The following is a 27,501-nucleotide window of genomic DNA, read 5'->3' as shown; positions in this document are numbered from 1 at the left end:
GATGCCCATGAATATACAAGAGGCCTATAGAACTCCAAATAGATTGGACCAGAAAAGAAATCCCTCCCATCACATAATAATCAGAACAACAAATGCACAAAAAAGAAGGAATATTAAAAGCAATAAGGGGGAAAGGTTAAGTAACATATATAGGCAGACCTATAAGAATTACACCAGACTTCTCACCAGAGACTATAAAAGTTAGAAGATCCTGGGAAGATGTCATATAGACCCTAAGAGAAGACAAATGATAGCCCAGGCTACTATACCCAGCAAAACTCTCAATTACCATAGATGGAGAAACCAAGATATTCCATGACAAAACCAAATTTACACAATATCTTTCCACAAATCCATCCCTACAAAGGATAATAGATGGAAAATGCTAACACAAGGAGGGAAACTAAACCTTAGAAAAAGCAAGAAAGTAACCTTCTTTCAACAAACCCAAAAGAAGATAGCCACACAAACATTAAAATAACATCAAAAATAGCAGGAAGCAACAGTCACTATTTCTTAATATCTCTTAACATAAATGATCTCAATTCCCCAATAAAAAGAGATAGAATAACAGACTGGATGACCATGAACTGGATAAACATGACCCAGCATTTTGTTGCATACAGGAAAACTACCTCACTGTCAAAGACAGACACTACCTCAGAGTAAATGGCTGGAAAACAATTTTTCAAGAAAATGGTCCCCAGAAATGGAATACCCATTCTAATATTGAATAAAATCAACTTTCAACCAAAATAATTTAATGAAAATAAAGCCACAACATACCTAAGCTTATAAGACACAATGAAATCAGTGCTAAGAGGAAATCTCAGCTCTGAGTGCCTCCAAATAGAAACTGGAGAGAGCTTACACCAGTAGTTTAACAGCACACCTGAAAGCTCTAGAACAAAAAGAAACAAATGCACCGAAGAGGAGTAGACCTCAGGAAATAATCAAACTCAGGGCTGAAATCAACCAAGTACAAACACAAAACTATACAAAGAATTAATAAATCCAGGAGCTGTTTCTTTGAGAAAATCAACAAGATAGGTAAACCCTTAGCCAGACTAACCAGAAGGCACAGAGTCAGTATCCAAATTTACAAAATCAGAAATGAAAAGGGAAATATAACAACAGAAACTGAGGAAATTCAAAAAATCATCAGATCCTACTTCAAAAGCCTGTATTCAACACAACTGGAAAATCTGGATGAAATGGACAATTTTCTAGACAGATACCAAATACCAAAGTTAAATCAGGGTCAGATAAACCATCTAAACAGTCCCATAACCCCCAAAGAAATAGAAGCAGTCATTAAAAGTCTCCAAACCAAAAAAGGTCCAGGACCAGATGGGTTTAGTGCAGAATTCTATCAGACCTTCAAAGAATACCTAATACCAATATTCTTCAAACTAGTCCACAAAATAGAAACAGAAGGAACACTACCCCAATTCATTCTATGAAGGCACAATTACACTGAGTATTCTCCCTTGGAGATGGAATGGTTTCTGTCTAATCACAAACTTGTCACAATTTTTTTTTCATAGAGGACCTCATAAGAGATTTTTTCCTACTTATATCATATTTAATGTTCCAAAAGGATTTTTAAAACTGAGTGCATATTAGTTTTAGCTTCAGAAGATATCATGTATATTTAATAGGCGTTTAACTTCTATAAATTATTTTGATGACTTAAAAATGTGAATATTTGTTGTGAAATTGTGTTGTATATTTTAAAATAAATTTTATTAGTTTAATAAAAAAGTAAAATACAACACAGAGGTTCTGAGTGTAGCTCAGAAGATGTGTATGGAATGCACAAATCCCTAAAATCCAAGCCATTATAATTTTAACAATAACATGAACATAGTCTAAATAATCAAAAGTAATAAAGAAGCACCATCCTCAGTCGAACTTACTGCCAGGATAGTAAGATTTGTAAAAGTGAAGAGCCAATTGGCCAAGGAAATGTCATAGTAGATAAAGTTCTTGTTTAGACACAGCACCCACATAAAGAACTGAATATGGTGGCCAGTGCTTGTAGTCTCAGAGCTACAAAGGCAGAGACAGATAGACCTGGGGCATCACTTGCCAAATAGTCTAGTCAACTGGTAACTGCAAAGTTCAGTGAAAAACCTTGCCTCAAAAAATAAGACAGAGACTGACTAAGGAGGGCACACAATATTGATGCCTTATCTTCACATTGACGTAAAGACCATGGGAGTGCCCATGAAAATAGATATGCACATACATAGACACACATAAATAGCTTATTTTGTCATGTCTCTCAGAAAAGCATTGAACGTATAAGTATCTTATTCATTTTAGATTTATTACTCTTATATGATGTGTTTAAAGTATATTTGTGTGTATACTATATAAAAAGATATTTTATATTTATTTATTTGTTTCTATAAAATGTAGAAGCAGATATGTTTGTAAAATGAATACATTCTTGGTAGTGTTACACATATTCAGTTGTGCTTCCAGACTCTATAGATATTCTATAGATCCAGTGGATCTCTATAGAGCCAGCCTAATTTTTAGTACTTCCATCCTAATTTTCTGAATACTTTTACTAGACCTATATCTTTTGATTTGTGGCTCAGTGAAGCATGGTGGTATTTCTCTGAAAGGAAATCCCTTCTGGGTAGTTAAGGAATTACACCTTTAATTTAAAAATAAACTGTAATTTTAATGTTCATTTCTGATTTATACTAGACTTTCTTGATCTGTGTATAGCACATGCCCAGTGGCTTTTCTGTTAATTTGGATTTACTGTTCAATCTCTGTTGTCTATTTGTAGTCATTGTCCTTCGACTGTCTATCTTTGCCTTCACAGATCAGTAATGTGGGTGCTATGGTTTAAGTTGTTGTATTATCCTTGCTGTACTGAAAAAAAATGTGATAAGAACTTTATACAGTCTGTTTGTAATTTATTTTTTTAATTAAGTATTTTCTTCATTTACATTTCCAATGCTATCCCAAAAGTCCCCCATGCACCCCCCCCCAACTCCCCTACCTACCCACTCCCACTTCTTGGCCCTGGCGTTCCCCTGTACTGAGGCATATAAGGACACTAAAATGTCATTTTTAGTTGAAGAAACCAAAGTTTGAGTTTCTACCATGTTCACTCAGCTGGAAATTGTTTCTTCTCTGTGATGATTCACCCAGTTACCAGATTTTCCTAGTTCTTCTCTTAGCAACATAGCTGTGTCCTGCCCACCCCCTAACCCCCATTTCTCTGTGATGGGAACTCTGCTCCTGCTGGAAGCACCATGACCTAAACAATGACAAAACTTGCTAACTAATTGGGCCTCTTACCTTCTTCTTAAACCATCCCATACAGCCAGAGGGATATTTTAGGGACATAATTGTAGCAATCATGAACGTTCTTAGAATCCTGTGGCTACTGTTGCATCAAATACCACATCCTTCCTGAGGTGGCTTGTAACATCCTTCCTGAGAAGGCTCTGCTTGACCCCCATACCACCGTTTCTTCCCATTTTCTAGCCTGAAGTTAACCTCCTGCAATAAGGGGCAGTCATATTATGGTGTTCCTTTTCCCCTGATAGTGTATACATAGCTCCCTGTTCAGATACTCTTTGCCATCCTTTTACCATCCCTACGCTGATGCTTCCCCAAGATACAGCACTGGTTCCTTCCTTCCTGAAGCTGCCCAGCCTGGCAAGAAGACTGATGGTGACAAGTAAGAAGTAACCAGCTGTGCCAATTAGATCAACTCCTATGTCGGGGCAATGCTGAGTCAAAATACAGTATGAGTCCTAAGTTATAATAACAAGTTCTAAAGAAAAATTATCTAACTATAAGGGATAACTTCCTGTCTTAACAGATAAAAGGTAGTGATGGTAGCCAGCCTCTGAGATTAGTCCTGTACACTCCCTGGTACAGATTTCTGCCTCTCCCTGGACATGAGAGTGTAACTGGTAGAACAAAGCAGTAGAAACACCCTGGTTTTCTCTCTCAGACCTATTGCTTTGGAAGAGGCCAGTTGTTATTTTTGAAAATCCCCATGCTGTGATCTAGAGAGGTTACATGACAAGGAGCTAAGCATAACCACATGAGAAGTTCAGCTTGCAATGTGTGTCTTCAGGTCTCTGCCAGGCCTATACTTTCTTAACTGTATCTCTGGCTCACATCCTGAGAATAGCCTATGGATGACTGATCCTAGGTCCCAGCTAAGCTGAGAGTACTGAAAACTTATTGTTGGTTCAGCTCACTAGCACAGTTTTACTCATGAGGACTGCACCCAGATACAAGCAGGACAACCTCTGAATACTTCCCAGCCCTGGATCTCTGTCAGGGAGGGACCTATTCTGGTAAAGGGCCCAGGGCCTGGATCACGTGAATGTATAGATGGCTGCTGTTTCTCACTTGAATCATTCCATTGTATCCTAATACAAGTATTGTCATGGATACTACTTCAGGGGCAGAATATCTTAAAGGAAGAAAACAGTATCTCATTTAGAGGCTGAGTGGAGAGTAGGTCAGGATTTCTGACTTTGGCTATCTAGGCTCTAATAAGTATGAGTGAAGTCTGTTCTTTTGTAAGCAGTGAGGGCTGGTGGTTTTTATTATCATTTTGTAGTAGGAGTCTGGGTCAGTGAAGGGTGACGCAATCCATGGGGTTCAGCAGCCCCACTATGGAACAGCATTTTTCTTCTATATCCTCAGAGTCACAGCAACATACTGTGCTGAGCACTGGACAAGTTCACACATCTCAAGACTTAACCCCTTCCTGGATCACAGTGACCATACATTTATATCAGTGTTCTACCAACTTATTCTACTGAAGTTCATCCCTATTCCTGATAGCATTGGGGGCCCAATTCTTAGGAGTCTACATGGTTTAAATAAAGGACTGCTGTTATATAATCTTCCAAAAGACAAAAGCAAAATAAAATGAGAACATGTGTAGAAAAAAGCTCTGCCATCTTCTCCATACATCCTTTCTGCTCCAGAAGTTCCAATCTCTGCCTTCGGAAGTGTCTCTAAGAATATTTTCTACAAAAGCATGTCCTCTTTGTGACTCTACTCCATAGCAGGAGTGCACCCATCATTGACTCTCAAAGCAGGAAGTCAGAGTTGGTACAAAAGAATCTAATTCATGAAAATTAAAGATAGAACTCAATATACAGGGTCACCTACTCTAGATACAAACAGTAAATAGACTTGTATCATCACACAACTGCAGCTTGACTTTCAAGAAAAACAACACTGTTGATAATCATCCAAGCAAAAAATGTTCCAACATAACTTCAGAAACATTTTCAATATTTTTACCCTAGCATTTGCTTGTCACTGATTTTATTCCTTCTGATTTATTGCCATGTTCTGGTGAAAAGTTCTAGATTTTACATACTGAAAACTACATGTGCATTCTAAATGTCTGCATTGTGTTGCTTGTTATAGACAGCATCACAAAGTCTCTTCTGCTTCTGCTGGGGCATCTCGGGCACAGGCAGGAAGGAGAGGGATGACGCTGGATGCCTGGATCAGCGAGAAGACTCCAACACCAGTGAAAACAGAAGGGAGTCTAGGAACCCTTCCTTGGACTCCTTTACTTGGGATGCCTCATCATTTTCCCATGATATTAGAGCAGCATTCATTTCAAATTCAGAAGGCATAATGGGAGCTAAAAAAGGTACCACAGATGATTGAGGGCATTACAAACAATCCTGAAGGATGGCAGAAAGTTCTGCTCGGAGGTTTTAGAACTGTTACATCAAGAAATCTCAGAATTCGTGCAATTACAAAGTGATATGGCTTAACGGCCATCTTGACCACTTCAGTTTCTTAGCAAATGACCTCATTCGTCACCCCACACTAAGGATGCCTCTGGAATTTCCAGTATTTGATTGCCTGTGGAAATTGTTTACTTTTCCTGTCCTTTCTTTGTATGTCAGAACTCACAAATTACATAGACATTCAGGACAGAATCCTTGAACTGAGTAAATAATTTTACACAAGTGGGACTTTGAAATAAGCAGAAAAAGCAATAAGATCCTCTCAGGGGCGACTGTCCTCACAGACTCTTCTAAGCAGGTTCATGTAACTCTGAGGGTCTGATGAGTCTAAATACCTCCCACATTGGAGATCCTACAGGACACTAAATAATTACCTCATGAACTGATGCAATCCTTATTTTTAAAATTATAAAGTGTGCTGATTTAATTATTGTTGACAGATCTGCATAACTGTGAAGAAGCTAAAATTTTCAACAAGTTTAGGATTTTTCCATAATTCCAGCTTGATTTTCAAGTAGAGTAGGCAATTCATATCAGTCAATGAATTGGGAGCTTACCATCTATCTGATGACCACACAGGAAAAACTATTAAGATTTAAGAAGGCTAGTGGGTCATCTTGGTAAACCTAGTGGAGCCGGCAGCAGTTCATGAGGTTCATGAGCAGTTCACGAGCTGATATGTACAGAAAGAACAAACAAGTTATGAGGCTGAGTGAATAAAGTAACTTCAATGGGTAAAAAAATTATAGGGCTATGAATACTGTCCAGTGGCACACGGCTTGCCTAACATGCCCAAGGCTCTGTGCTCAATCTACAACACTCGAAAAACAAATAAACAAAAATATTTCTTGACATTATATCATCATCTTCTGCAAGCATGCCCTAATAATATTACATGTTTTGGGATATTCTGCAATTGATGACAGCCCAGTGTGTTGTTTATTGGACCCCTTTCAGGTTCAACAAATGATTACTTTTGAATAAAGTGTGCCACAGAAACACAATCAGTGGTGTGTTCATCTGCTTTATGCAATTATAACAGAATGCTATAGGCTGGATAAATTATAGATAATAGAAGTTCTACAGGCTCACTATACTGGAAGCCTTGAAATCACACCATATGATGAAAGTGTCTGTACCATGCCCTCACTGGGCAGAAGAGCATATTCTGGGAGAACACAGAGAAAAAAAATGAGTGTGAATTCTTTCTTTATATCAGGAACCTAGTTCTTCAATGTGGGCATTAAATCCATCTATGGAAGAATACCCCACGGTCCAGATCATCTTCTAAAGGTCTTCCCTCTAGATACTGCTAAATGTTAGTCACAAGCTTTGAAGAACTCATTCAGACCACAGCAGAATGATTGAAAAAAAACAAACAAACAGTAAAGTAATCTAGAAATATTTGCAATATTTGAGAAGATGATGTAGAATGATCGTGATAGCTGGCCACAAACAGAATAGAATAGACAGTGGGAAAAGGGGGAACTGGGAATAAATTATTGTTAGTGACACACTAGACCTATGTATACACATCACATGCTCTCCACATCAATGAGTAGAATCCCTGAGCCATAGACTATACTGTGTTCTGTTTATCAATATACAGTCTCACCATGTAGCCCAGGTTGTCCTTGTACTCATGATTTCGTCTCAGCCATTCTGCTGTTATTATATGCTCTGCTTCTTAAAGGAATGAAAGAGGATAAAAAACAAAAGATTATAGATGTTCAAGGATACTCTTAATGCAATTCTTGGATCCATTGACAGGAATCTAAGTAAAGTTTCCAAATTGCCTTAAAGAGCCTTTCTCTTTAGGAGCTTCAAAAAAATAAATGGCATGGCTTGAGAACCCCAGAGCTTCCATACTGTAGGGTGCCTTTATATAGTGCTTACATTTTGCATCTAGACAAGGCAAGACTTGACCAATAATCCCTCAACTCAATATCCTAAAGATCCCAAAGAAGGGTGTTTTCCAAACTGTTCTTTCTCAGTCAGTACTCTGAAAAGCCAGAGGCAGCACTGGGCTGGCAGTTTCTGCAGCACAGCTCAAGTATTATCTATGTCAACTATTGGGTGTCTGAGTCAATTTTACTGTACATACTTTTATGCAGTAAAAATCATCTGCATCACTGATCTATATAGCTTCTGAAATTGGAGTTCTGATCTTATGCTTCCTGTGACTTTGTTTCTTATTTCTTAATCTGATTATAATTTCCTAAATATGCTTACAAATATCCTTTTATTTTGACTTTATATTAGATTAAAACAAATTCTTTGAACTAAATTAACATTCATGGAATTGCACAATTAATTCTAAACTCCCAATCTAAATCCAAGTTTACTGTAGGTCACACCATGAATCTTAGGAACATCCTAGGGTGATAACAAAAGCAAAATAAGATTACTCATTTGTACTTTTAAAAAAATTATATAAGGTCATAAATCCAATTATTTCTGATTCTAGGAAAATGAACTTGGGAATAAAGGAGGTGAAGATAAAATTGTTTCAAGAAAGTAAAGTGAGCTGCAGAAACACATATTTCATGAATTTAACTTAAGCAGGAAGACTTCAAGACAAGGGTTTGAAATTCAGGGTATGAGATGGCAGATGCAGAAATCTCAACTCTTTCACCATAGGTGAGTAACACTACAGCAGCATCTGAAAGTCCTCTTAAGTTTATACATAGAGAGTGGACTTTAATTCCTGCTTAAAAATAGTAACTTCAGGAAAAATTCTCCATTTGCAGGTCAAGGTACCTTTTAATCTATCTTCAGCTGTATTGTCTGTGACCTTTTCTTTATAGTATCAGGGAAAGTTAAAGGAAATATTGTGTAAATATCAAACAGGCATCTACAGTATTCGATGACTAAAGAAGGAATAACTGACTATTTTTTTCCAATCTCTAAATAACTACTTTTATAATGAGGAAAAATAAAATCATCATTAGCATTGATTGCCGTCAGCAAACTAGGCTTAGTGTCATCATTTAGGAAAGTTGACTTACAAATGATGGGAAATTCTAAAACTTTCAGCCAGCTGGGTTACAGATGGCCTCAAGTAGGAGAAAGATGTAATGGCCTGAATCTCAGGAATCTAGGACTGCTAGGATGAGGTTTTGTGAGGAGAAAACAGAAGAGATAGCTGTTCTGGGAGTATCCATCAACACATGCCCACACTAACATGTAAAGACACACGTTACCTGCTTACTGTTGTGTTACAATCATGACTCATATCTGGACAGACCACACCAGATCAAAACAGTTCCACATGGGATATTTATTGTGGGTAAGAGGGCAAAGGTGGCGATGAAGACAAATGGGAGAAAGAGATGGCAGACATCAGAAGTGTCTTCCTTTTATTTGGGTTGTGATGCAACCTCTAGCAGGTAAAGGTGGGAGGTGACCCAAGTATATTCTGAAAATGTATGGTGATTGCCATGACAACACATGGGTGGGTTCCTGTTGTCTGTAAGTGATGTGACTGGTTTTGGAGAAAAACTGCCAACCTGTTCCTGATACCAACACCCACAGTCACAGTGATTATAGTAGTTGAAACATTTTTTTCTTGATTCCCCAAGGTTCAGGCACAATGGAACCTTCACTCAGTAGATTCTCTAAGTGCCAATCTCAGACATGTTTTAGGACAGAAGAATATACTCTACATGCTCTGTCTATGTCTCTCCCTTCCTTTCCCACCTACCCTTTCCCCTTCATTCTCCCTCTCTCCCTCTTTCCCACCTCCAGTTTTTGGTCCGTTTCATTATGTTCTTTTTCCATGGGATGAGTTTTGCCAATCCCTTTAAATAGATTATTTCTTTTGATTATTTCTATTTTCTCTGGTATTCTCTTTCAAAACCTGGACCTCTACCCCATACAATTAACACCTTGAAATTTTCCAATTCTATGAATTTCCAAGCAAATTCAAAGTTCAGATCTGAGGCCTTAAGCCTCCTCGAAGAATCTCTCCTAGAACCAAGTTGGATCTTTTCCAAAACACATTCCTCACTTTGCTAAAGAAAGTACTGGCTACCTCAACCACTCCCAAATTAATATGTCCAAGAATTTCTTTATACACAGTAGATGCATGTCTGAATGATGGAACTGTCATTAAATGATGCTGATTAAATGTACTGTGTTATCTATATATCTTACATTTTTTCATATATACTTTTTTAAATTAGGTATTTTCCTAATTTACATTTCCAATGCTATCCCAAAAGTCGCCCATACCCACCCACCCCCACTCCCCTACCAACCCACTCCCACTTTTTGGCCCTGGCGTTCCCCTGTACTGGGGCATATAAAGTTTGGAAGTCCAATGGGCCTCTCTTTCCAGTGATGGCCTTACTCGGTCTCTATGCAGCTAGAGACAAGAGCTCCGGGATACTGGTTAGTTCATATTGTCATTCCACCTATAGGGTTGCAGTTCCCTTTAATTCCTTGGGTGCATTCACTAGCTCCTCCTTTGGGGGCCCTATGATCCATTCAATAGCTGACTGTGAGCATCCACTTCTATGTTTGCTAGGCCCCGGCATAGTCTCACAAGAGACAGCTATATCTGGGTCCTTTCAGCAAAATCTTGCTAGTGTATGCAATGGGATCAGCATTTGGAAGCTGATTATGGGATGGATCCCTGGATATGGCAATCACTAGATGGTCCATCCTTTTGTCACAGCTCCAAATTTTGTCTCTGTAACTCCTTCCATGGGTGTTTTGTTCCCAATTCTAAGAAGGGGCAAAGTGTCCACACTTTGGTCTTTGTTCTTTCTGAGTTTCATGCATTTAGCAAATTGTATCTTATATCTTGGGTATCCTAAGTTTCTGGGCTAATATCCACTTATCAGTGAGTACATATTGTGTGAGTTCCTTTGTGATTGTGTTACCTCACTCAGGATGAGGCCCTCCAGGTCCATCCATTTGCTTAGGAATTTCATAAATTCATTCTTTTTAATAGCTGAGTAGTACTCCATCGTGTAAATGTACCACATTTTCTGTATCCATTCCTCTGTTGAGGGGCATCTAGGTTCTTTCCAGCTTCTGGCTATTATAAATAAGACTGCTATGAACATAGTGGAGCATGTGTCCTTCCTACTGGTTGGGACATCCTCTGGATATATGCCCAAGAGAGGTGTTGCTGGATCCTCCAGTAGTACAATGTCCAATTTTCTGAGGAATCACCAGATTGATTTCCAGAGTGGTTGTACAAGCCTGCAATCCCACCAAAAATGGAGGAGTATTCCTCTTTCTCCACATCCTCTCCAGCATCTGCTGTCACCTGAATTGTTCATCTTAGCCATTCTGTATGGTGTGGGGTGGAATCTCAGGGTTGTTTTGATTTGCATTTCTGTGATGATTAAGGATGTTTAACATTTTTTCAGGTGCTTCTCTGCCATTCGGTATTTCTCAGGTGAGAATTCTTTCTTCAGTTCTGAGCCCCATTTTTTATTTTTTTTCCATTTTTTATTAGGTATTTAACTCATTTACATTTCAAATGCTATACCAAAATTCCCCCATACCCACCCACCCCCACTCCCCTACCCACCCACTCCCCCTTTTTGGTCCTGGCGTTCCCCTGTACTGGGGCATATAAAGTTTGGAAGTCCAATGGGCCTCTCTTTCCAGTGATGGCGGACTAGGCCATCTTTTGATACATATGCAGCTAGAGTCAAGAGCTCCGGGGTACTGGTTAGTTCATAATGTTGTTCCACCTATAGGGTTGCAGATCCCTTTAGCTCCTTGGGTACTTTCTCTAGCTCCTACATTGGAAGCCCTGTGATCCATCCATTAGCTGACTGTGAACATCCACTTCTGTGTTTGCTAGGCCCCAGCATAGTCTCACAAGAGACAGCTACATCTGGGTCCTTTCGATAAAATCTTGCTAGTGTATGCAATGGTGTCAGCGTTTGGATGCTGATTATGGGGTGGATCCCTGGATATGGCAGTCTTTACATTGTCCATCCTTTCGTTTCAGCTCCAAACTTTGTCTCTGTAACTCCTTCCATGGGTGTTTTGTTCCCACTTCTAAGGAGGGGCCTAGTGTCCACACTTCAGTCTTCATTTTTCTTGAGTTTCATGTGTTTAGCAAATTGTATCATATATCTTGTGTATCCTACGTTTTGGGCTAATATCCACTTATCAGTGAGTACATATTGTGTGAGTTCCTTTGTGAATGTGTTACCTCACTCAGGATGATGCCCTCCAGGTCCATCCATTTGGCTAGGAATTTCATAAATTCATTCTTTTTAATAGCTGAGTAGTACTCCATTGTGTAGATGTACCACATTTTCTGTATCCATTCCTCTGTTGAGGGGCATCTGGGTTCTTTCCAGCTTCTGGCTATTATAAATATGGCTGCTATGAACATAGTGGAGCATGTGTCCTTCTTACCAGTTGGGGCATCTTCTGGATATATGCCCAGGAGAGGTATTGCGGGATCCTCCAGTAGTACTATGTCCAATTTTCTGAGGAACCGCCAGATTGATTTCCAGAGTGGTTGTACAAGCCTGGAATCCCACCAACAATGGAGGAGTGTTCCTCTTTCTCCACATCCACACCAGCATCTGCTGTCACCTGAATTTTTGATCTTAGCCATTCTGACTAGTGTGAGGTGGAATCTCAGGGTTGTTTTGATTTGCATTTCCCTGATGATTAAGGATGTTTAACATTTTTTCAGGTGCTTCTCTGCCATTCAGTATTTCTCAGGTGAGAATTCTTTGTTCAGTTCTTTTTTTTGTTCAGTTCTTTTTTTTTTCCATTTTTTTATTAGGTATTTAGATCATTTACATTTCCAATGCTATACCAAAAGTCCCCCATTACACCCACCTCCACTCCCCTGCCCACCCACTCCCCCTTTTTGGCCCTGGTGTTCCCCTGTACTGGGGCATATAAAGTTTGCAAGTCCAATGGGCCTCTCTTTCCAGTGATGGCCGACTAGGCCATCTTTTGATATATATGCAGCTAGAGTCAAGAGCTCCGGGGTACTGGTTAGTTCATAATGTTGTTCCACCTATAGGGTTGCAGATCCCTTTAGCTCCTTGGCTACTTTCTCTAGCTCCTCCATTGGGAGCCCTATGATCCATCCATTAGCTGACTGTGAGCATCCACTTCTGTGTTTGCTAGGTCCCGGCATAGTCTCACAAGAGACAGCTACATCTGGGTCCTTTCAATAAAATCTTGCTAGTGTATGCAATGGTGTCAGCGTTTGGATGCTGATTATGGGGTGGATCCCTGGATATGGCAGTCTCTACATGGTCCATCCTTTCATCTCAGCTCCAAACTTTGTCTCTGTAACTCCTTCCATGGGTGTTTTGTTCCCAAATCTAAGGAGGGGCATAGTGCCCACACTTCAGTCTTCATTCTTCTTGAGTTTCATGTGTTTAGCAAATTATATCTTATATCTTGGGTATCCTAGGTTTGGGGCTAATATCCACTTATCAGTGAGTACATATTGTGTGAGTTTCTTTGTGAATGTGTTACCTCACTCAGGATGATGCCCTCCAGGTCCATCCATTTGGCTAGGAATTTCATAAATTCATTCTTTTTAATAGCTGAGTAGTACTCCATTGTGTAGATGTACCACATTTTCTGTATCCATTCCTCTGTTGAGGGGCATCTAGGTTCTTTCCAGCTTCTGGCTATTATAAATAAGGCTGCTATGAACATAGTGGAGCATGTGTCCTTCTTACCAGTTGGGGCATCTTCTGGATATATGCCCAGGAGAGGTATTGCTGGATCCTCCGGTAGTACTATGTCCAATTTTCTGAGGAACCGCCAGACTGATTTCCAGAGTGGTTGTACAAGCCTGCACTCCCACCAACAATGGAGGAGTGTTCCTCTTTCTCCACATCCACGCCAGCATCTGCTGTCACCTGAATTTTTGATCTTAGCCATTCTGACTGGTGTGAGGTGGAATCTCAGGGTTGTTTTGATTTTCATTTCCCTGATGATTAAGGATGTTGAACATTTTTTCAGGTGTTTCTCTGCCATTCGGTATTCCTCAGGTGAGAATTCTTTGTTCAGTTCTGAGCCCCATTTTTTTAATGGGGTTATTTGATTTTCTGAAGTCCACCTTCTTGAGTTCTTTATATATGTTGGATATTAGTCCCCTATCTGATTTAGGATAGGTAAAGATCCTTTCCCAATCTGTTGGTGGTCTTTTTGTCTTATTGACGGTGTCTTTTGCCTTGCAGAAACTTTGGAGTTTCATTAGGTCCCATTTGTCGATTCTCGATCTTACAACACAAGCCATTGCTGTTCTGTTCAGGAATTTTTCCCCTGTGCCCATATCTTCAAGGCTTTTCCCCACTTTCTCCTCTATAAGTTTCAGTGTCTCTGGTTTTATGTGAAGTTCCTTGATCCACTTAGATTTGACCTTAGTACAAGGAGAAAGTATGGATCGATTCCCATTCTTCTACACGATAACAACCACTTGTGCCAGCACCAATTGTTGAAAATGCTGTCTTTCTTCCACTGGATGGTTTTAGCTCCCTTGTCGAAGATCAAGTGACCATAGGTGTGTGGGTTCATTTCTGGGTCTTCAATTCTATTCCATTGGTCTACTTGTCTGTCTCTATACCAGTACCATGCAGTTTTTATCACAATTGCTCTGTAGTAAAGCTTTAGGTCTGGCATGGTGATTCCGCCACAAGTTCTTTTATCCTTGAGAAGACTTTTTGCTATCCTAGGTTTTTTGTTATTCCAGACAAATTTGCAAATTGCTCCTTCCAATTCGTTGAAGAATTGAGTTGGAATTTTGATGGGGATTTCATTGAATCTGTAGATTGCTTTTGGCAAGATAGCCATTTTTACTATATTGATCCTGCCAATCCATGAGTGTGGGAGATCTTTCCATCTTCTGAGATCTTCTTTAATTTCTTTCTTCAGAGACTTGAAGTTCTTATCATACAGATCTTTAACTTCCTTAGTAAGAGTCACGCTAAGGTATTTTATATTATTTGTGACTATTGAGAAGGGTATTGTTTCCCTAATTTCTTTCTCAGCCTGTTTATCCTTTGTGTAGAGAAAGGCCATTGACTTGTTTGAGTTAATTTTATATCCAGCTACTTCATTAAAGCTGTTTATCAGGCTTAGGAGTTCTCTGGTGGAATTTTTAGGGTCACTTATATATACTATCATATCATCTGCAAAAAGTGATATTTTGACCTCTTCCTTTCCAATTTGTATCCCCTTGATCTCCTTTTGTTGTCGAATTGCTCTGGCTAATACTTCAAGTACTACTTTGAAAAGGTAGGGAGAAAGTGGGCAGCCTTGTCTATTCCCTGATTTTAGTGGGATTGCTTCCAGCTTCTCTCCATTTACTTTGATGTTGGCTACTGGTTTGCTGTAGATTGCTTTTATCATATTTAGGTATGGGCCTTGAATTCCTGATCTTTCCAGAACTTTTATCATGAATGGGTGTTGGATCTTGTCAAATGCTTTTTCTGCCTCTAACGAGATGATCATGTGGTTTTTGTCTTTGAGTTTGTTTATATAATGGATTACATTGATGGAATTCCGTATATTGAACCATCCCTGCATCCCTGGGATGAAACCTACTTGGTCAGGATGGATGATTGCTTTAATGTGTTCTTGGATTCGGTTAGCGAGAATTTTATTGAGGATTTTTGCATCGATATTCATAAGAGAAATTGGTCTGAAGTTCTCTATCTTTGTTGGATCTTTCTGTGGTTTAGGTATCAGAGTAATAGTGGCTTCATAAAATGAGTTGGGTAGAGTACCTTTTGTGAAATAGTTTGTGCAGAACTGGAATTAGATCTTCTTTGAAGGTCTGATAGAACTCTGCACTAAACCCATCTGGTCCTGGGCTTTTTTTGTCTGGGAGACTATTAATAACTGCTTCTATTTCTTTAGGGGATATGGGACTGTTTAGATGGTCAACCTGATCCTGATTCAACTTTGGTACCTGGTATCTGTCCAGAAATTTGTCCATTTCGTCCAGGTTTTCCAGTTTTGTTGAGTATAGCCTTTTGTAGAAGGATCTGATGGTGTTTTGGATTTCTTCAGGATCTGTTGTTATGTCTCCCTTTTCATTTCTGATTTTGTTAATTAGGATGCTTTCCCTGTTTCCTCTAGTGAGTCTGGCTAATGGTTTATCTATCTTGTTGATTTTCTCAAAGAACCAACTCCTCGTTTGGTTAATTCTTTGAATAGTTCTTCTTGTTTCCACTTGGTTGATTTCACCCCTGACTTTGATTATTTCTTGCCTTCTACTCCTCTTGGGTGAATTTGCTTCCTTTTGTTCTAGAGCTTTTAGGTGTGTTGTCAGGCTGCTAATGTGTGATCTCTCTAGTTTCTTTTTGGAGGCATTCAGAGCTATGAGTTTTCCTCTTAGAAATGCTTTCATTGTGTCCCATAAGTTTAGGTATGTTGTGGCTTCATTTTCATTAAACTCTAAAAAGTCCTTAATTTCTTTCTTTATTCCTTCCTTGACCAAGGTATCATTGAGAAGAGTTTTGTTCTGTTTCCACGTGAATGTTGGCTTTCTATTATTTACTTTTTTATTGAAGATCAGCCTTATTCCATGGTGATCTGATAGGATGCATGGGACAATTTCAATATTTTTGTATATGTTGAGGCTTGTTTTGTGACCAATTATGTGGTCAGTTTTGGAGAAGGTCCCGTGAGGTGCTGAGAAGAAGGTATATCCTTTTGTTTTAGGATAAAATGTTCTGTAGATATCTGTCAGATCCATTTGTTTCATAACTTCTGTTAGTTTCACTGTGTCCCTGTTTAGTTTCTTTTTCCATGGTCTGTCCATTGGTGAAAGTGGTGTGTTGAAGTCTCCCACTATTATTGTGTGAGGTGCAATATGTGCTTTGAGCTTTACTAAAGTTACTTTAATGAATGTGGCTGCCCTTGTATTTGGAGCATAGATATTCAGAATTGATAGTTCCTCTTGGAGAATTTTACCTTTGATGAGAATGAAGTACCCCTCGTCTTTTTTGATGAATTTGGGTTGGAAGTCAATTTTATTAAATATTACAATGCCTACTCCAGCTTGTTTCTTCATACCATTAGCTTGGAAAATTGTTTTCCAGACTTTCATTCTGAGGTAATGTCTATCTTTTTCTCTGAGGTAATGTCTATCTTTTTCTCTGAGATGAGTTTCCTGTAAGCAGCAAAATTTGGATCTTGTTTGTGTAGCCAGTTTGTTAGTCTATGTCTTTTTATTGGGGAGTTGAGTCCATTGATATTAAGAGATATTAAGGAAAAGTAATTGTTGCTTCCTGTTATTTTTGTTGTTAAAGTTGGCATTCTGTTCTTGTGGCTGTCTTCTTTTAGGTTTGTTGAGGGATTACCTTCTTGCTTTTTCTAGGGCGTGGTTCCCATCCTTGTATTGGTTTTTTTTCTGTTATTATCCTTTGAAGGGCTGGATTCATGGAAAGATAATGTGTGAATTTGGTTTTGTCTTGGAATACTTTGGTTTCTCCATCTATGGTAATTGAGAGTTTGGCTGGGTATAGTAGCCTGGGCTGGAATTTGTGTTCTCTTAGTGTCTGTATAACATCTGTCCAGGCTCTTCTGGTTTTCATAGTCTCTGTTGAAAAATCTGGTGTAATTCTGATAGGCTTGCCTTTATATGTTACTTGACCTTTTTCCCTTACTGCTTTCAGTATTCTATCTTTATTTAATGCATGTGTTGTTCTGATTATTATGTGTCAGGAGGAATTTCTTTTCTGGTCCAGTCTAATTGGAGTTCTGTAGGCTTCTTGTATGTTCATGGGCATCTCTTTCTTTAGATTTGGGAAGTTTTCTTCAATAATTTTGTTGAAGATATTTGCTGGTCCTTTGAGTTGAAAATCTTCATTCTCATCCACTCCTATTATCTGTAGGTTTAGTCTTCTCATTGTGTCCTGGATTTCCTGGATGTTTTGAGTTAGGATCTTTTTACATTTTACATTTTCTTTGATTGTTGTGCCAATGTTCTCTATGGAATCTTCTGCACCTGAGATTCTCTCTTCCATCTCTTGTATTCTGTTGCGGATGCTCGCATCTATGGTTTCAGATTTCTTTCCTAGGGTTTCTATCTCCAGCGTTGCCTCATTTTGGGTTTTCTTTATTGTGTCTACTTTCCTTTTTGGGTCTAGTACGTTTTTTTTTTTTTCATTTCCATCACCTGTTTGGATGTGTTTTCCTGTTTTTCTTTAAGGACTTCTACCTGTTTAGTTGTGTTTTCCTGTTTTTTCTTTAAGGACTTGTAACTCTTTAGCAGTGTTCTCCTGTATTTCTTTAAGTGAGTTATTAAAGTCCTTCTTGATGTCCTCTACCATCATCATGAGATATGCTTTTAAATCTGGGTCTAGCTTTTTGGGTGTGTTGGGGTGCCCTGGACTGGGTGAAGTGGGAGTGCTAGGTTCTGATGATGGTGAGTGGTCTTGGTTTCTGTTAGTAAGATTCTTACGTTTGCCTTTCGCCATCTGGTAATCTCTGGAGTTGTTATAGTTGTCTCTGTTTAGAGATTGTTCCTCTGGTAATTCTGTTACCCTTTATCAACTGACCTGGGAGACTAGCTCTCTCCTCTGAGTTTCAGTGGTCAAAGCAGTCTCTGCAGGCAAGCTCACCTCTTACAGGGAAGGTGCACAGTTATCTGGCATTTGGACCTCCTCCTGGCCGAAGATGAAGGGCCAAAATAGGTCCTTTCCCAGATGCTGTGTTGCTTTGGCCTGTCCCAGAAGCTGTTAATTTCAGTAGTCCACACTCTCACTTGTGCAGACTACTTTCTGCAGAGTCCTGGAACCAAAATGGCTCTTGCGGATCCTGAGGCTAGGACCTCCCCGCTGGTGGACACCTGACCTCTGGCTGGGAAGGTGGCCAGATGTCTGAAGCCCGAAAATGGAGCTGCCTCAGAAGCTCTCGCCTGTCTCAGAAGCTGTTAGCCTCTGCAGTCCACACTCTCACCTGTGCAGGCTGCTTTCTGCTGAGTCTGGGAACCAAGGTGGCTCCCGCCGATCCTGAGTCAAAATCCTAGCCTCCCGGGCCAGATGGACCCCTGTCCTCTGGCCGGGAAGGTGGCAGGATGTCTGGAGCCTGAAAATGGTGCTGCCTCAGAAGCTCTGTGGCTCTCGCCTGTCCCAGAAGCTGTTCTGTGGTCCATACTCTTGCCTGTGCAGACAACTTTCTGCGGAGTCCCGGAACCCCTTATATTTTTGTTAAGTGAGAATTCTTAGATGCAGCATCTATTATTTGATCTGAGCAGACCTCACTCTCAGATTTTGGCTCGTAAGAAAAGCCACTCCACTAAAGAAAAAAAAAAAAAAAAAAAGAAAGAAAGAAAGAAAGAAAATACTACTTGAAGAAATGGTTGGCTCAGGATTGGAGCATCGACAATATGAATGCCATCTCCACGTCTAAATGAACGCTTAAGTTAAATGATCATTCTAGTAGACTAATGAACAATGAAGACAATAAGAAATTTTGAGTCCATATGATTGCTAAAAATAATAAATGGGTTCTGGAGAGATGATTCAGTGATTAATAGCACTAGCTGCACTACCAGAGGACCTAGGTTTAATTACCAGCATCTACATGGCAGCTCACGACTCTCTGTAACTCTCTTCCTGGGGATCTGATTCCCTCACACAAACACTCAAAACACCAATGTACATAAGATAAAATAAATTAAAAATAATAATTGAAAAGTCTGATGTACATCTCTCAAATAGAAGTGAAAATAGAGGGACTTTGTAGTGGAAAAGGCAGCAAGACACTATTTCTATCAAATAAACAAAACAAAATCACCAGCAGTGGAAGACATCAAAATTGTGTGTCACCAAGTAGGTAGCAGTGAGTTAGTATGGCCCTGCTATTAATCCATTTAGCAAGCTAGAGACTTCACAGAAAATAGTAAGAAACAAAGTAAAGTAAGTATATAGGGTATAGTCCCAGTTGTGAAATAAGTGTAAGTAGGTTGGAAGTTTCTGTTAAGTGTGTAGAATCAAGGAAGAGAGAGAGAAAGAAAGAGAGAGAGAGAAAGAGAGAGAGAGAGAGAGAGAGAGAGAGAGAGAGAGAGAGAGAGAGAGAGAGAGAGATTCCATAACATATTGAAAATGTTTCCTAAGGCTCATTCATGTGTTCAAAGCTTGAGTTGAGTGAAAGGTAAAGGATACTGGAAATTTAGAAGCTGAAAGCCAGTTGCTAAGAATGGGCCCTGTACTCTTGTGAGGCTATGACAGTGCCTGGCAAATATAGAAGTGGATGCTCACAGTCTTCTATAGGATGAAACATAGGGCCCCCAATGGAGGAGCTCTACCCAAGGAGCTGAAGGGGTCTGCAACCCTATAAGTGGAACAACAATGTGAACTAATCAGTACCCCCAGAGCTCGTGTCTCTAGCTGCATATGTAGCAGAAGATGGCCTAGTCGGCCATCATTGAGAAGAGAGGCCCTTAGGTCTTGCAAACTTTATATGCCCCAGTACAGGGGAATGCCAGGGCCAAGAAGTGGGAGTGAGTGGGTAGGGGAGCAGGGCGGGGGGGGGGGTTTAGGGATTTTTAGGATAGCATTTGAAATGTAAATGAAGAAAATATTTAATAAAAAATTAAAAAAAAAAAGAATGAGTCATGTAGGGCATGCCCTTGGAGCTGTGTCTTGTAGCCCACCACCAACCTTCTGCCTCCTGCCTACCATGAAGTGTGCAGTTGTGCCCCGCTCCCCATCATGCATTCTCTCTGTGTTCTTCTTACCAGGATGGGCCCAGCAGCAACAGAGCCAAGTGACTGTGCCACAAAATCTCTGGAATTATGAACCAAACTGAGCATTTTTTCCTATAAAGAAAGAATAACCTGGGCAGTGCTGGCACACGCCTTTAATCCCAGCACTTGGGAGGCAGAGGCAGGCAGATTTCTGAGCTCGAGACCAGCTTGGTCTACAGAGTGAGCTCCAGGACAGACAGGGCTACACAGAGAAACCCTGCCTTGAAAAGAAAGAAAGAAAGAAAGAAAGAAAGAAAGAAAGAAAGAAAGAAAGAAAGAAAGAAAGAGGGAGGGAGGGAGGGAGGGAGGGAGGGAGGGAGGGAGGGAGGAAGGAAGGAAGGAAGGAAGGAAGGAAGGAAGGAAGGAAGGGAGAGAAAAAAAGGGAAAAAAGGAAGGAAGGAAGAAAGAAAGAATAAAAGCATGATCCATAAACCTACAAAGGAAATGATAGAAGTTCCAACATTTGACACAAGAACCTGAAGAACAAAAGCAGGAACAGGAAAAATAGTGCTTTTACTTAGGGTAAATTCTAATTAATGAAAAATCAAAGGAAATCAAAGACACTAGAGACACCGTTTTCTGCAAAACACGTACATGTGAATATTCAGTTCCCTGAAGTTCACCTAGGGAGTTTTAAGAAAAAGGTAAAATACTATCAACATTTTTGCTGTTGGATAATGCTGATGCTTGTGAAACTGGGGGCTCAGTGCTGGCTTTCTGGTGTTGCAAAACTAGCCTCTTCTCACAAGCTGAGAAAAAGACACACACAGAAAGAGATTGGTGGGTAGAGACAGAAAAACTGACAGTCTCTCAATTATTACACATTAACCCAACAGAAGCTAGGAGTTGGGACATATGTAGCCTCCTTAATGTACAGCTCTGGTCTAATAGAATATCACCTGGAGATAGGAAGAAGGCAAATGAGATGAATAGGGTCTCCCTGAGGCCTGAACTGCAGTAGAGACAGAAACATCTCACCTTCTTTAGTTTATTCTTGGTTTGCTGTTCCTAATTTTGCCCTTTGTTGATACCTATGCTGTTATGCACCAGACTTCAGAGATTGGACTGTGGCCTCTGTCTCCTTGCTGATGCAACATCAGATCTTGCTCTATATGTTCTGGGAAATACCAAAGAAGAGGCAGTTTCCTTGCACTGTTACAAAACAAACTAATGATAAATAAGAAAGACTACATTTGCTTTCATTGCCTGAGGCTGTGCCACTGCCCATACGCATATGATGGGGCCAAGAGAATTTGGGCCAGTATGGTACAGATACAGAGAGATAGACAGACAGACACAGAGATAAGACAGAGACAAACTGACAGAGACACAGAGAGACAAAGAGAAAAGATTACAAACATGTTTGATAGAATTCATATTTCTTAATAAAAAGTGAAATAAATCAGTCAAACATGTAATGAAGTCCATTTCCCAAACTGTACATAGAATGGGTGCCTCAAACTATCACTCACAAAGGCAACAAATGAAATGAAGGGGGAAAACCACTTCCCTAAAACTAAGAATATGAGTATCAGTAGACACCTTGCCTACAAATAGTTGGCTAAAACAAAACAGATTCCATGTCTTCTGTGAGCTTTGTGTTTTTGATTAGTTTGTTTGTTTGTCTTACTGATTTTTTTTTGTTGTTTGTTTTGATTTCAGTTTCCAGAAGGTGAAAGAATGACCTATCACCTTCCAGCATTATGATAGCTGACTAATAGTGGCGAAGCTTCCAGGTGAGTGCCAGCTGCATGTCTCAGTGTTATGACTCTAGTATGAGCTGTCTTCAGCCATAAGGGTCTTAGAATAAAGTTCTAAAGGGAATCTAAGAGCAATACTTGGTGTGTATGAGACATCTCTAGACAACCCCGAAAGAAGTAACCCCTTTCCTGCTTAATGCTGTGCTTTTTATTTGCCAGCCTATGGTGTTTAGTAGGAGCAATTTTGTATCCATTTACAGGGTAAGGCCACGTAAATTATTTTAATATATATACATCAATTGTTTTTTAAAATTTAACACATTTATAGCTTTATCCAAAATAAGTTCTAGGCCTACAGTAACTTTACAAATATTTAACAGGGGAAATAATGACATATTTGAAGGCCTAGAAACACATGTCACCTTGATATCTGAGAATATGTTCTTCATACAGTTAATGACTTTGAACTAAAAATTCCAAAGAGATCTTTGGAGGACAGGTGGTTATCGAAGAAACCATAAAATATAAAATTAAATTTGAAAAAGAAGTAAGCCAAAGTAGCGAAGAAGTTTTAAAACAAAACAAAACAAAACAAAACAAAAAACAAACAAAAAACACAGATTTGGGGCTGAGATTTTTGCTCAGAGGTGGAGAATACTTATTGCTTTTGCAGACAACATTGGCTCTGGGATCATAGTGGCTCATAACCATCCATAATTTGAGGTCCAGGGAACCTCTTCAAACCCCCATACACTGAGCACTCAAATGGAGCCCATACCTAAATGCAAGTAATACATACAAAATAAAATAAATCTGCCACAGTTCTTTCTTTCTTTCCTCTGTCACTTTGTCTCTTTTTTTGAGTCCCTTCTCTTTCCTCTACCTTCTCTTTCCTTGAATAAAAAATGGTACAGCTATTTAATATGTATAGTGGCAATTTCTTATGAGACTAGACATATTCTTTCTCTATACAACCAACATGTTGTGATATTTGGTATTTTCTCAAACAAAAGTTGATAGCTTATATCTACACAAAGTCTTATACATAGATGTTTATAATTCATAACTTTATATATATAATTATCAAATTCAAAGCATGAACAACAATGCCTTTCAGCAGATGACTGGATATATACACTGTGGTTCATCCAGACAGTAGAATATTATACAGTGCTGAACAAAATATTGCTATCAAGCCAGGGAAATAAAAGAATAAACTATGAATGCATATTAATCACAGAAAAACATTTGTTTACATAAGTCACCCATCACATGATTCTAAGTATTTGGCATGCTAACCACACCTTCTAAGGCTCAAGGAAACATTGAAGAGCAGAAAGCAGAAACTGAATGTAAGAACTGGAAGATAAGGAGGAAGGCTATGATCTTCCAGACATGAGACAGTCATTGTGATCATAAATTCATAGCAGCTATAGTTGGTTACACTGGGACCGAACAAATCTGTGTCTGTAACTTGTCAACAATGTGTGTGTGTGTGTGTGTGTGTGTGTGTGTGTGTGTAAAGCTCATGAGACCCTAAGCCTTCCTGTTAAACTATTGATTATTGATAGATTTGGGAGGAGGAGGAGCCGTCATCTTCAGTTTTATAACAACTAGTGAGTCAACCAGGCTCTCTTGGATCACACTAAATCCATGGTTGTAGTTAAACTCAATAGAACACAAAGCTAAGCACAATGACAAGATATGAACACAATAGCATTTATGGGAAAAATGCCATGACTTTGAAGGAGAGTGGACAGGGATATACAGGAATGTTTTTAAGAAGAAGAGACATTGAAAAACTGTTGTAATTAAAATTTAATACCAAAAAAAAAAAAAAAGGAAAGTGAGGAGGACTATAAAGAGGTGAAAAGTAATAACAAGACCAAAGGAGATAAGACAAGGAAGTTATTCTGTACAACGCTGATATGTGGATGTATGTCTTCACACACGTCAAAGCCTGTTTAATATATATAATCAGCATGAACTCACTTGTAAACTATGGACTTGAGTATCAGTACTATGACAGTTGTGCCTTCATTCTGCTTGGTCAGTGTAAATACATTGTGAAAGATGCTGAAAGTTACAGAGGCTGCATATGCTGGGGTCAGGGTGTCAGAAGTTGTGTGGAGAAACTCTTACACTAAAAGTAAAATTTATTAAAAATAATAAAATATTAGGCTTGGAGTACAGTTCTGTATTGGATATTTTTCCAAGCATGAGTGAGACTGTTCAACTCCCAGCACTGATAATAATAAGACAAAAAGAATGATAATAATACAATTTAAAAATATCTATGCATTTACTGGAGTGGTGATCAAAGTAGATGAAAGAGAAAAACAAAAAGTGCTTTTGGGGAGACACTCATGATTGCTGCTGGATCAGTACATAAGCTTATTGTATACTTATTTTTAACCAGAATTTTGGAGTTTCTCTTGCTCAATACTCAAAAGTTATTCCATTAATCATGTGTGTGTTCCATTAATTGTGTGCGCGTGCGCTCATACATACAAGCTTTTATTCTGACATAAGCTACATTTCAAGGAAGCCTCAAAACCATATGACTTAGCCCATGTGTGCCTTTTGATCACCATTCAGCAGCGGCTGTCTTATGTTTTCTATTGACTGGCATTAGCATTACACATGCAGACTACCAATGTCTTCTCCAAATAAACTTGAATGCTTCCCCAAATAACTGCTAAGCAATCACCTCAGAGCTCTCTGTCTGCTTAAATGTTTCTGGATTGAAAAACTGAATAAACAATCTCTTGATGCATCATAAAGTAAAACGTAAAATCCAGAGACAAACAACTTTTCAACAAATAATGCTTGATTCGTTCATCTTTTATTGGAGCATAACTAATCACCACAGACTTGGCAGCTCCTAATCATACGCATTTCTTATCTTACAGACCTCATAGCTTATGTGTCTGAACACAATGGGCAAGATGTTCTTCTCATGAAGTTATATTGAATTTCATTGGACTTTATTTTCATTTGAATGTTCAACTAGAGAAGAATCTTCTCTCATGATCTCTAGTAGCAAAATCCATTTCTTTGTATTTGAGAACTACGGCCCTGTTTTCTCATTGGTGTTCACTAAGGGTTCTCTTCTGCACAGTATAAAGAGTTCCTAAACAAGTCCTTGCCACCTAGTATACATTCATAGTGTAGAATCATGACATTAAAGAGTCTCAATGGCATGTTGTCCTTTTGTATGACACTGACAGTGACACATTAGGATGACTGGTCACCCATTACCTTCTTCATGCTCTGAGTCAGAGGCAGGCAATTTGTATCACCACACCTAATGAAGCAGACCAGAGAAAGGAGGGAGATTATAAAAGACTTATTAAAGTCTGTTCATACACCTTCTGAATTCCAGAATTTTAGCATAGAAAATTGTCTAAATGGAAAGTTATAAACATTTTATGGTTAATTAATTTAATTAAATTGTATATTTTAATATACAATTAACCAAAACAAAAGAAGAAAACAAACAACATTGTAAAGTTAAGCATAAGCCAACATGTAACCTATTGTTAAAATAACCCCAGTGTTCAAAATATTGAAGCAAGAATATTTTGTGTTCAAGGCTAGATGAGGATATATTTCAAGACCCTGTCCAAATGAAACAAAACAAAGAAAGTTAAATATTAAAAAGCATTAAAGATCCAATAGATATGTAACAAATATTTATGAAATCTTGAGCTTTGGATGGCCATTTATAATGAACACAAAAATTAGAATATATAATCAGGAAGAGACTGATAGAAGAATTGAAATAAAAATTGTAAACATTTCATCACAAACAATACTGCAAGCTATATGGCTAAGTCTCATTGTTGTAAAATACAAGGGACATCCACTAATTAATGAGAAATAAACAGAAGAAATCATGTGCATTCATCCAGTACAAATAAGTAATGGCAAAGGGAAACATGAGTGCAAAACAAGCCAGTTCCTGGCGACACTCACTAGTGTCAAGGATGGGCTGATGACACTGGGGACTTGTGCTTTTTCACCTTTATCATCTTTAGGCTAGGAAGAAAATTAACACTCGCTTTTAACTAGAACCAGGAGAGGGAGTCCCTCCCTTGTCACATCTGTAGAGGAGAGTTCAGTGTTACTGCTTTTCTGGGTAATTCCAGAGCTACAGTTACCACTTTGTGCCAAACCAGCTCATGTGGGATTGCATCTCAAAAATACCATGTGACTATTTTTATCCAAATATTACACTCTGAGGAATTTAAGGGAAGAAAACCAAAGTCTTCCTAAAACATATTCCCATTAGTTTGGATTTTGCTTGCAGTATATGAGAACCCTCACAATGAATACCTGGTTAAATAAACTGTAATAGATCTATGAAACTTTAGTCTATGGTCAGTGACAGAGTTGCAGTTTGTTTAATGATTGCTAAATGTGTTCGTTCACAATATAGTAACTGAAAAACTCAGACCACAAAATAGTAGAGTTCTCCTTCAGTACCCATGAGGAATGGTTCTCAGAACCCTGTGGCTAGATACTAGATCTTGGTTTTAATGTGTTGTCATGTCTGAGAACTTGAAACACAAAATAAGGTAGACATTCTTGTAAACTTCAAGCTAATAATATAGTTGGTTCTACAGCTTTAATTTGTGCTGGTTAAGCAGCCTTGTTGCAGAGTATCAGCAGTAATACCATCAGACCCTGGCACTTACATCTCTCCCTTCTTCTCTAAGATTAGTGCACATTGTATTGGTACCATTCTGAGTGTATTGTATCTTCAGGGGATCAAAGTTTCTAGAGACACAATGGCAATTAAATATTTGTTTCACATAATGACAAAGGGATTATTTATGTAAAAAGTTCTCATTTCTTGGTAGTACTCTATTGACTGATGACTTAAAATGTATTGTTTGTTTTCTCTCTATTTTCTATATTTCTTCCAGATGTGTATTATTTTTGATAAGATGAACATTTAAGATAGACTGACCATACATATCCTAAGGTAAATAATTGTCTCTATTTTCCAAATAGATATCCACATCACTTTGCTTACTCCTGGATTTGGTGATGTGACTAGTCAATACTAAACTGACTAAGTCTGTAAATAGTTTGTACTAAGATTTTATTAATTATCGCAAATGATAAAAGTGGACTAATTATAAATGCTACTCAATGCTACTCAAATTAAAATTAAACATGCAATAACATATTTAACTAATAAAATCTATTTCAAGCTATTGTTTCCTGTGATGAGTTTTTTAAATGTGCAAGTTATTAATTGTAAAATCTACTATATACAGCAGATAAGAAATCTATTAGAAGTAATGATTGA

General features: G+C 38.7%; 1 long non-coding RNA gene across 3 annotated transcripts in view; it reads left to right on the top strand.

Moving 5' to 3' along the window:
* The first annotated feature begins 3,446 nt into the window (after positions 1–3,446).
* Gm31711 overlaps positions 3,447–27,501 on the top strand; it is a 109,789-nt gene continuing 85,734 nt past the window's right edge. Inside the window, exons 1-4 of one of the 3 annotated variants that reach the window (XR_382099.2) lie at positions 3,447–3,709; positions 8,236–8,408; positions 22,144–22,217; positions 27,113–27,171. This is a non-coding gene — a long non-coding RNA (predicted gene, 31711). The remainder of the gene's footprint in view (positions 3,710–8,235; positions 8,409–22,143; positions 22,218–27,112; positions 27,172–27,501) is intronic. The other 2 variants (XR_382100.2, XR_873146.1) reach the window with 2 other exon arrangements.

Source organism: Mus musculus, chromosome 13 (assembly GCF_000001635.26).
Source record: "Mus musculus strain C57BL/6J chromosome 13, GRCm38.p6 C57BL/6J".
Classification (NCBI taxonomy): Eukaryota; Metazoa; Chordata; class Mammalia; order Rodentia; family Muridae; genus Mus; species Mus musculus.
This window is presented reverse-complemented; position numbering and strand designations above follow the sequence as displayed.